Source organism: Lolium rigidum, chromosome 3, assembly GCF_022539505.1.
Source record: "Lolium rigidum isolate FL_2022 chromosome 3, APGP_CSIRO_Lrig_0.1, whole genome shotgun sequence".
NCBI classification, from domain to species: Eukaryota; Viridiplantae; Streptophyta; class Magnoliopsida; order Poales; family Poaceae; genus Lolium; species Lolium rigidum.
Genome location: NC_061510.1, coordinates 268,930,895 through 268,942,460, shown reverse-complemented (window position 1 = coordinate 268,942,460; position 11,566 = coordinate 268,930,895).

Genomic DNA, 11,566 nt, shown 5'->3' with positions numbered 1-11,566 from the left:
AAGACTAACGCATGGTAGAAAAACGGATGCCAATTCTACAAATTTAATTCAAAATACTACTCAGACTATGTTTATGATAATTAGTTCAAGTTTTAATCTAATTACTAATGAACTCCCACTTAATACAACATCCCTCATAGTTGTTAAGTGGTACACGATCCACATCCACTACACCAAAACCGATCATCACATGAGATGATGTAGCTTCAATGGTGAACATCAACATGTTGATCATATCATCCATATGACTCGTGTTCAACCTTTCGGTTTCCGTTGTCCCGAGGCCATGTCTGTACATGCTAGGCTCGTCAAGCAAACCCAAGTATTCCGCGTGTGCAAACATGGCTTACACCCGTTGTATGTGAACGTAGAGTCTATCACATTCGATCATCACGAGATGCTTCGAAACGACGAACTGTAGCAACGGTGCAAACGAGGGGAGAACACTTTATTATCTTGATATTAATGTGAGGGATCATCTTATAATGCTACCGTCGCGATCTAAGCAAAATAAGATGCATAAAGGATTAACATCACATGCAATTCATATGTGATATGATATGGCCCTTTAGTCTTTGCGCCTTTGATCTTCATCTCCAAAGCACGGACATGATCTCCATCATCAACGGGCATGATCTCCATCATCGTCGGCGTAGCGTCAAGGTCCATGGCACCGTCTTCATGGTTGTTCACCGTGTGTAGCAACTATTACAACTACTTTAAAATAATACTACAACATGAAATATAAAGACAACCATAAGGCTCCTGCCGGTTGCCACAATACAATAATGATCATCTCATACATAGTCATCATCACATCATGGCCATATCACATCACCAAACCCTGCAAAAACAAGTTAGACGCCTCTAATTTGGTTTGCATATTTTACGTGGTTTAGGGTTTTCGAGTAAGATCCAATCTACCTACGAACATGAACCACAACGGTGATACTAGTATTGTCAATAAAAAGAGTAAATTGGATCTTCACTATAGTGGGAGACACAGACACCCGCAAAGCCACTGATACGTCTCCAACGTATCGATAATTTCTTATGTTCCATGCTACTTTATTGATGATACCTACATGTTTTATGCACATTATATGTCATATTTATGCATTTTCTGGAACTAACCTATTAACAAGATGCCGAAGAGCCAGCTGTCGTTTTCTGCTGTTTTTGGTTTCGAAATCCTAGTAAAGAAATATTCTCGGAATTGGACGAAACTTTCGCCCAGGGTCCTATTTTTGCACGAAGCTTCCGAAGACCGAAGACCTAACGAAGTGGGGCCACGAGGAGGCCGGGGGTGGCCGGCGCGGCCCGTGCCCCGGCCGCGCCGACCTATCCCCCGGGCCCTCGTGTGGCCCCTCGCGTTGACCCTCCGCCTACTTAAAGCTTCCGTCGCGAAAACCCCAAGCACCGAGAGCCACGATACGGAAAACCTACAGAGACGCCGCCGCCGCGAATCCCATCTCGGGGGATTCTGGAGATCGCCTCCGGCACCTCGCCGGAGAGGGGATTCATCTCCCGGAGGACTCTACACCGCCATGGTCGCCTCCGGAGTGATGAGTGAGTAGTTCACCCCTGGACCATGGGTCCATAGCAGTAGCTAGATGGTCGTCTTCTCCTTGTTGTGCTTCATTGTTAGATCTTGTGAGCTGCCTAACATGATCAAGATCATCTATATGTAATTCTATATGTTGTGTTTGTCTGGATCCGATGGATAGAGAGTACTATGATTATGGTGATTATCAATCTATTGTTCATGTGTTGTTTATGATCTTGCATGCTCTCCGTTACTAGTAGAGGCTCGGCCAAGTTTTTACTCTTAACTCCAAGAGGGAGTATTTATGCTCGATAGTGGGTTCATGCCTTCATTGATACCGGGACGATGGACGTAAAGTTCTAAGGTTGTGATGTGCTCGTTGCCACTAGGGATAAAACATTGATGCTATGTCTAAGGATGTAGTTGTTGATTACATTACGCACCATACTTAATGCAATTGTCTCGTTGCTTTGCAACTTAATACCGGAGGGGGTTCGGACGATAACCCGAAGGTGGACTTTTTAGGCATAGATGCAGCTTGGATGGCGGTCTATGTACTTTGTCGTAATGCCCAATTAAATCTCACTATATTTACCATGTCATGTATATGCATTGTTATGCCTTTCTCTATTTTTCAATTGCCCGACCGTAATTTGTTCACCCAACATGCTTTTATCTTATGGGAGAGACACCTCTAGTGAACTCGTGGACCCCGGTCCTATTCTTTACATAGCATACAATCTACTTGTTTTACTGTTTTCTTTGCAAACATCTTCCACTCGATACGTTTAATCCTTTGTTACAGCAAGCCGGTGAGATTGACAACCTCACCGTTTCGTTGGGGCAAAGTACTTTGGTTGTGTTGTGCAGGTTCCTAGTTGGCGCCGGAATCCCTCGGTGTTGCGCCGCATCACATTTCGCGACCATCAACCTTCAACGTGCTTCTTGGCTCCTACTCGGTTCGATTAAACCTTGGTTTCTTTCTCGAGGGAAAACTTGCTACCGTGCGCATCATACCTTCCTCTTGGGGTTCCCAACGAACGTGTGAGTTACACGCCATCAAGCATAATTTTCTGGCGCCGTTGCCGGGAGATCAAGACACGCTGCAAGGGGAGTCTCCACTTCTCAATCTCTTTACTTTGTTTTTGTCTTGCTTTATTTTATTTACTACTTTGTTTGCTGCACCTAAACAAAACACAAAAAAATTAGTTGCTAGTTTTACTATATTTACTGTCTTGCTCTCTATATCAAAAAACACAAAAAAATTAGTTACTTGCATTTACTTCATCTAGTTTGTTTTATTTACTGTTGCTAAAATGGCCAACCCTGAAAATACTAAATTGTGTGGCTTCACAAATGCAAATAATAATGATTTCCTATGCACACCTATTGCTCCACCTGCTACTACAGCAGAATTCTTTGAAATTAAACCTGCTTTACTCGAATTTGGTTATGAGAGAACAATTTTTCGGTGCTAGTTCTGATGATCCTGCTCGCCCATCTCAATAATTTTGTTGAACTTTGTGAAATGCAAAAGTATAAAGATGTAGATGGTGATATTATTAAATTGAAAGTGTTTCCTTTCTCATTAAGAGGAAGAGCTAAAGATTGGTTGCTATCTTTGCCTAAGAATAGTATTGATTCATGGACTAAATGCAAGGATGCTTTTATTGGTAGATATTATCCTCCCGCTAAAATTATATCTTTGAGAAGTAGCATAATGAATTTTAAACAATTAGATACTGAACATGTTGCTCAAGCTTGGGAGAGAATGAAAACTTTGGTAAAGAATTGCCCAACCCATGGACTGACTACTTGGATGATCATCCAAACCTTCTATGCAGGACTAAATTTTTCTTCGCGGAATTTATTGGATTCAGCTGCTGGAGGTACCTTTATGTCCATCACATTGGGGGCGGCTACAAAACTTCTTGATAATATGATGATAAATTACTCTGAATGGCACACGGAAAGAGGTCCACAAGGTAAGAAGGTAAATTCTGTTGAGGAAACCTCTTCCTTGAATGATAAGATTGATGTGATTATGTCTATGCTTGTGAATGGTAGATCTAATGTAGATCCAAATAATGTTCCTTTAGCTTCATTGGTTGCTCAAGAAGAAAATGTTGATGTGAATTTCATTAAAAATAATAATTTCAACAACAATGCTTATAGGAACAACTCGGTAATAACTATAGGCCATATCCTTCTGCTAATGGTAATGGTTATGGTAATTCTTATGGAAATTCTTACAACAATAATAGGAGTGTACCCTCTGGTCTTGAAGCCATGCTTAAAGAATTTATTAGTACACAAACCGCTTTTAACAAATCTGTTGAGGAAAAGCTTGATAAAATTGATACTATTGCTTCTAGAGTTGATAGGCTTGCCTCCGATGTCAATCTTTTAAAATTGAAAGTTATGCCTAATAATGATATTGATAATAAGATTACTACTACAGCAAATGCCATCCAAGTTAGAATTAATGAGAATATAAGATTAATGGCTGAACTCACGAGCTAGGTGGGATAGAGAAGAAAATGAAAAACTAGCTAAAGAGAATAATGTAGCTAAAGTTTGGACTATTACCACCACTAGTAATGCTAATTCTTCACATGTTGCTGCACCTCCTACTATCAATGGTAAAATAATTGGTGTTGGCAATGTTTCTACTCCTAGTGCAAAGCGAACAAAACTGCCTGAAATTGCTAAAACTCGTCGAAACTGCTTGTGATAAAACTCGCTGAAATTTTTTCCAACCTTGGGAACAATGACCCCATTGCTGTAGCTCATAATGATTTAGATTTTGATGATTTCCACATCTCTGAAGTTATAAAGTTCTTACAAAAACTTGCTAAAAGTCCTAATGCTAGTGCTATAAATTTAGCCTTTACAAAACATATTACAAATGCTCTCATAAAAGCTAGAGAAGAGAAACTAAAACTTGAAACTTCTATTCCTAGAAAGTTAGAGGATGGTTGGGAGCCCATCATTAAAATGAAATTCAATGACTTTGAATGTAATGCTTTATGTGATCTTGGTGCAAGTATTTCTGTTATGCCTAAAAAGATTTATGATATGCTTGACTTGCCACCATTGAAGAATTGTTATTTGGATGTTAATCTTGCCGATAATGTTAAAAAGAAACCTTTGGGGAGGATTGATAATGTGCATATTACGGTTAACAATAACCTTGTCCCCGTTGATTTTGTTGTCTTGGATATCGAATGCAATGCACCTTGTCCAATTGTGTTGGGAAGACCTTTTCTTCGAACTGTTGGTGCTGTTATTGATATGAGGGAAGGTAATATTAAATATCAATTTCCTCTCAAGAAAGGTATGGAACACTTCCCTAGAAAGAGAGTGAAGTTGCCTTTTGATTCTATTATTAGAACAAGCTATGATGTTGATGCTTCTACTCTTGATGTTACTTGATTTGCACTTTCGCGCCTAGCTGAAAGGCGTTAAAGAAAAGCGCTTATGGGAGACAACCCATGTTTTTACCTACAGCAATTTTTTGTTTTGTTGAGTCTTGGAAGTTGTTTACTACTGTAGCAACCTCTCCTTATCATGTTTTTGTGCCAAGTAAAGTTTCTATGTCAAAGTTGATGTTATATTTGGGATCGCTGCGCAGAAACAGCATTGCTGTCTGTCACGAATCTGGGCACAGTCCTCTGTAGAAAATTCGAAAAAATCTGCCAATTTACGAGCGTGATCCTCAGATATGTACGCAACTTTCATTAGTTTTGAGTTTTTCCATTTGAGCAAGTCTGGTGCCATTACTAAATTCGTCTTTACGGACTGTTCTGTTTTTGACAGATTCTGCCTTTTATTTCGCATTGCCTCTTTTGCTATGTTGGATTTATTTCTTTGATCCATTAATGTCCAGTAGCATTATGCAATGTCCAGAAGTGAAAATAATGATTGTGTCACCTCTGAATGAGTGAATTATTAATTGTGCACTAACCCTCTAATGAGTTTGCTTGAAGTTTGGTGTGAAGGAAGTTTTCAAGGGTCAAGAGAGGAGAATGATATACTATGATCAAGAGGAGTGAAAGCTCTAAGCTTGGGGATGCCCCCGTGGTTCACCCCTGCATATTTTAAGAAGACTCAAGCGTCTAAGCTTGGGGATGCCCAAGGCATCCCCTTCTTCATCGACAACATCATCAGGTTCCTCCCCCGAAACTATATTTTTATTCAATCACATCTTGTATTCTTTGCTTGGAGCGTCGGTTTGTTTTCGTTTTTGTTTTTGTTTGAATAAGATGGATCCTAGCATTCACTTTGTGGGAGAGAGACACGCTCCGCTGTTGCATATGGACACATGTGTCCTTAGGCTTTACTCATAATGTTCAAGGCGAAGTTTCTTCTTCGTTAAATTGTTATATGGTTGGAATTGGAAAATGCTACATGTAGTAATTCTAAACTGTCTTGGATAATGTGATACTTGGTAATTGTTGTGCTCATGATTAAGCTCTTGCATCATATGCTTTGCACCCATTAATGAAGAAATACATAGAGCTTGTTAAAATTTGATTTGCATATTTGGTTTCTCTAAGGTCTAGATAATATCTAGTATTGAGTTTTGAACAACAAGGAAGACAGTGTAGAGTCTTATAATGTTTACAATATGTCTTTTATGTGAGTCTTGCTGCACTTGTTCATCCTTGAGTTTGCTTCAAATAAACCTTGCTAGCCTAAACCTTGTATCGAGAGGGAATACTTCTCATGCATCCAAAATCCTTGAGCCAACTACTATGCCATTTGTGTCCACCATAACTACCTACTACATGGTATTTCTCCGCCATTCCAAAGTAAATTGCTTGAGTGCTACCTTTAAAATTCCATCATTCACCTTTGCAATATATAGCTCATGGGACAAAATAGCCTTAAAAACTATCGTAGTATTGAATATGTACTTATGCACTTTATATTTTATTAAGTTGCTTGTTGTGCGATAACCATGCTTCGGGGAACGCCATCAACTATTGTTGAATATCATGTGAGTTGCTATGCATGTCCGTCTTGTCCGAAGGTCTATCATTTTAGTGGTTGGAGCATGCAAAATTGTTAGAGAAGAACATTGGGCCGCTAACTAAAGCCATGAACCATGGTGGAAGTTTCAGCTTTGGACATATATCCTCAATCTCATATGAGAATAATAATCATTGCTACATGCTTATGCATTTAAGAGGAGTCCATTATCTCGTTGTCCATGTTGTCCCGGTATGGATGTCTAAGTTGAGAATAATCAAAAGCGAGAAATCCGAAATGCGAGCTTTCTCCTTAGACCTTTGTACAAGCGGCATGGAGGTACCCCTTTGTGACACTTGGTTGAAACATGGCATGCGAAGATCCGGTAGTCCAAGTTAAGTAGGACGAGGTGCGGGCACTATTAGTATACTATGCATGAGGCTTGCAGCTTGTAAGATATAATTTTCATAACTCATATGCTTTATTACTACCGTTGACAAAATTGTTTCATGTTTTCAAAATAAAAGCTCTAGCACAAATACAGCAATCGATGCTTTCCTCTTGAAGGACCTTTCTTTTACTTTTATTGTTGAGTCAGCTTTACCTATCTCCTTCCACCTTAAGAAGCAAACACTTGTGTGAACCGTGCATTGATTCCTACATATTTGCATATTGCACTTGTTATATTACTTTATGTTGACAATTATCCATGAGATATACATGTTACAAGTTGAAAGCAACCGCTGAAACTTAATCTTCCTATGTGTTGCTTCAACACCTTTACTTTGATTTATTGCTTTATGAGTTAACTCTTATGCAAGACTTATTGATGCTTGTCTTGAAGTACTATTCATGAAAAGTCTTTGTCATATGATTCACTTGTTTACTCATGTCATTACCTTTGCTTTGATCGCTGCATTCATTACATATGTTTACAAATAGTATGATCAAGATTATGATGGCATGTCACTTCAGAAATTATCTTTGTTATCGTTTTACCTCGCTCGGGACGAGCGAAACTAAGCTTGGGGATGCTGATACGTCTCCAACGTATCGATAATTTCTTATGTTCCATGCTACTTTATTGATGATACCTACATGTTTTATGCACATTATATGTCATATTTATGCATTTTCCGGAACTAACCTATTAACAAGATGCCGAAGAGCCAGCTGTCGTTTTCTCGCTGTTTTTGGTTTCAGAAATCCTAGTAAAGAAATATTCTCGGAATTGGACGAAACTTTCGCCCGTGGTCCTATTTTTGCACGAAGCTTCCGGAAGACCGAAGACCTAACGAAGTGGGGCCACGAGGAGGCCAGGGGGTGGCCGGCGCGGCCCGGGCCCCGGCCGCGCCGACCTATCCCCCGGGCCCCTCGTGTGGCCCCTCGCGTTGACCCTCCGCCTACTTAAAGCTTCCGTCGCGAAAACCCCGATACCGAGAGCCACGATACGGAAAACCTTACTGAGACGCCGCCGCCGCGAATCCCATCTCGGGGGATTCTGGAGATCGCCTCCGGCACCCTGCCGGAGAGGGGATTCATCTCCCGGAGGACTCTACACCGCCATGGTCGCCTCCGGAGTGATGAGTGAGTAGTTCACCCCTGGACCATGGGTCCATAGCAGTAGCTAGATGGTCGTCTTCTCCTTGTTGTGCTTCATTGTTAGATCTTGTGAGCTGCCTAACATGATCAAGATCATCTATATGTAATTCTATATGTTGTGTTTGTCGGGATCCGATGGATAGAGAGTACTATGATTATGGTGATTATCAATCTATTGTTCATGTGTTGTTTATGATCTTGCATGCTCTCCGTTACTAGTAGAGGCTCGGCCAAGTTTTTACTCTTAACTCCAAGAGGGAGTATTTATGCTCGATAGTGGGTTCATGCCTTCATTGATACCGGGACAAGTGACGGAAAGTTCTAAGGTTGTGATGTGCTCGTTGCCACTAGGGATAAAACATTGATGCTATGTCTAAGGATGTAGTTGTTGATTACATTACGCACCATACTTAATGCAATTGTCTGTTGCTTTGCAACTTAATACTGGAGGGGTTCGGACGATAACCTGAAGGTGGACTTTTTAGGCATAGATGCAGTTGGATGGCGGTCTATGTACTTTGTCGTAATGCCCAATTAAATCTCACTATATTTACCATGTCATGTATATGCATTGTTATGCCTTTCTCTATTTTTCAATTGCCCGACTGTAATTTGTTCACCCAACATGCTTTTATCTTATGGGAGAGACACCTCTAGTGAACTGTGGACCCCGGTCCTATTCTTTACATAGCATACAATCTACTTGTTTTACTGTTTTCTTTGCAAACATCTTCCACTCGATACGTTTAATCCTTTGTTACGGCAAGCCGGTGAGATTGACAACCTCACTCGTTTCGTTGGGGCAAAGTACTTTGGTTGTGTTGTGCAGGTTCCTAGTTGGCGCCGGAATCCCCGGTGTTGCGCCGCATCACATTTCGCGACCATCAACCTTCAACGTGCTTCTTGGCTCCTACTGGTTCGATTAAACCTTGGTTTCTTTCTGAGGGAAAACTTGCTACTGTGCGCATCATACCTTCCTCTTGGGGTTCCCAACGAACGTGTGAGTTACACGCCATCAGCCACTTATGCAATACAAGTTGCATGTCGAACGTGGAGCAAGTCTCATGAACACGGTCATGTAAAGTTAGCCCGGGCCGCTTCATCCCACTATGCCGCAAGATGCAAAGTACACGAACTAAAGACAACAAAAGCATCAACGCCCACAAAACAATTGTGTTCTACTCGTGCAACCAATCTATGCATAGACACGGCTCTGATACCACTGAAGGGATTCGTAGCATAGAAAACAAAAAATTTCCTACCGCAAGAACGAAAACACAAGCCAAGATCTAATCTAGTAGACGGTAGCAACGAGAAGATCATGAGACTAACCCTCGAAGATTTCCAAAGCCTAACGAGATTAGATCTCGTGGTGGATGTAGTCGATTACTTGCCGCTTGCAAAAGCGCGTAGAAGATCTTGACCGCTTGCAAAAGCGCGTAGAAGAACTTGACGGTGCCACAATCGGGCAGCACCTCCGTACTCGGTCACACGTACGGTGTTGATGAAGACGACATTCTCCTCCCCGTTCCAGCGGGCAGCGGATGTAGTAGATCCTCCTCGGAATCCCGCCATCACGACGGCGTGGTGACGGTGGTGGTGGAGATCTCCGGCAGGGCTTCGCCGCAAGCGCTGCGGGAGAAGAAGTTAGAGGAGGGAGTAGCTAGGGTTTGGGCGCAGGGTGGTGCTGCGACTTGGGGAGCTAGGGCTGCGACTTGTGGTTCCCTTGGGGTGCCCCTTGGCCTCTTTAAATAGGTGTCCAAGCCCCTTGGGTCGTCCAAAAACCTGCCCCCAAGTTTGACTGAGTTCCGATAGGTTTCCGGTTCCGAAAACCTAGTCCTACTCGGACTCTTTTGCCAATTCCGAAATTGCATTAAGGAAAGACTCATTTTCCCTTAAGGCAACGTGGTTGCACCTATTATGGAACCCTCCGGACTTCCTTAGACATCCCGGGTCGTCCCGGACACTTCCGGAACCTTCCATAATATTTCGGACTATTCCGGTCCTTCCGTAACCTTCTAGAAGCTCCGGTCAAAACACCGGACTTTTTCCGAACCCCGGAAAATGACTTCCCATATATGAATCTTATTCTCCGGACCATTCCGAACCTCCTCGTGATGTCTCGGATCCCATCCGAGACTCCGAACAACATTCGAGCTCCATTCCATATTCCATATCTACTTAAAACGACATCAAACCTTAAGTGTGTCACCCTACGGTTCGAGAACTATGCGGACATGATCGAGACTCCTCTCCGATCAATAACTAATAGCGGGACCTGGAGATCCATAATAGCTCCCACATATTCAACGATGACTTAGTGATCGATTGAACCATTTACATACGATACCGATTCCCTTTGTCACGCGATATTTTACTTGTCCGAGGTTTGATCATCGGTATCTCTATACCTCGTTCAACCTCGTCTCTTGACAAGTACTCTTTACTCGTACCGTGATATGTCATCTCTTATGAACCATTCATATGCTTGCAAGCTAATTAGACGACATTCCACCGAGAGGGCCCAGAGTATATCTATCCGTCATCGGGATGGACAAATCCCACTGTTGATCCATATGCCTCAACTCATACTTTCCGAATACCTAATCCCACCTTTATAACCACCCATTTACGCAGTGGCGTTTGATGTAATCAAAGTACCCTTCCGGCATAAGTGATTTATATGATCTCATGGTCGAAGGACTAGGTAACTATGTATCGAAAGCTTATAGCAAATGAATTTAATGACGTGATCTTATGCTACGCTTAATTGGGTGTGTCCATTACATCATTCACATAATGACATAACCTTGTTATTAATAACATCCAATGTTCATGATCATGAAACTATGATCATCTATTAATCAACAAGCTAGTTATACAAGAGGCTTACTAGGGACTCCTTGTTGTTTACATAACACACATGTATCAATGTTTCGGTTAATACAATTATAGCATGGTATGCAAACATTATCATAAACACAAATATATATTATAATAACCATTTTATTATTGCCTCTTGGGCATATCTCCAACAGTCTCCCACTTGCACTAGGGTCAATAATCTAGTTTACATTTGTAAAGATATAACACCTTGGCCTTCCGGTGCTTTATCATGTTTTGCTTACGGGAGAGGTTTTAGTCTACGGTTCTGACATGCTCAGAAACGTATGTATTTTGCAATTCTTTTGCGTCTCAAAGCATCACTCATTTTCCAAATGAGTCGGCATTAAATATGTTTGGTCTTCTGGTGGAACCTTAATTCCGCGGTCTGAAATATGTCACTAATATTGTCACACACAATATAGCTTCAAAGTTCTGACACTATCGGAACTACACCAAGTTCTCAAAGAACTCCTCGACCTAAACATCCTCAATCATTGTCAAAACAATGACATACTCTGCCTTCTATTGTAGAATCCGTCACAAAATTTAGAACTCTTC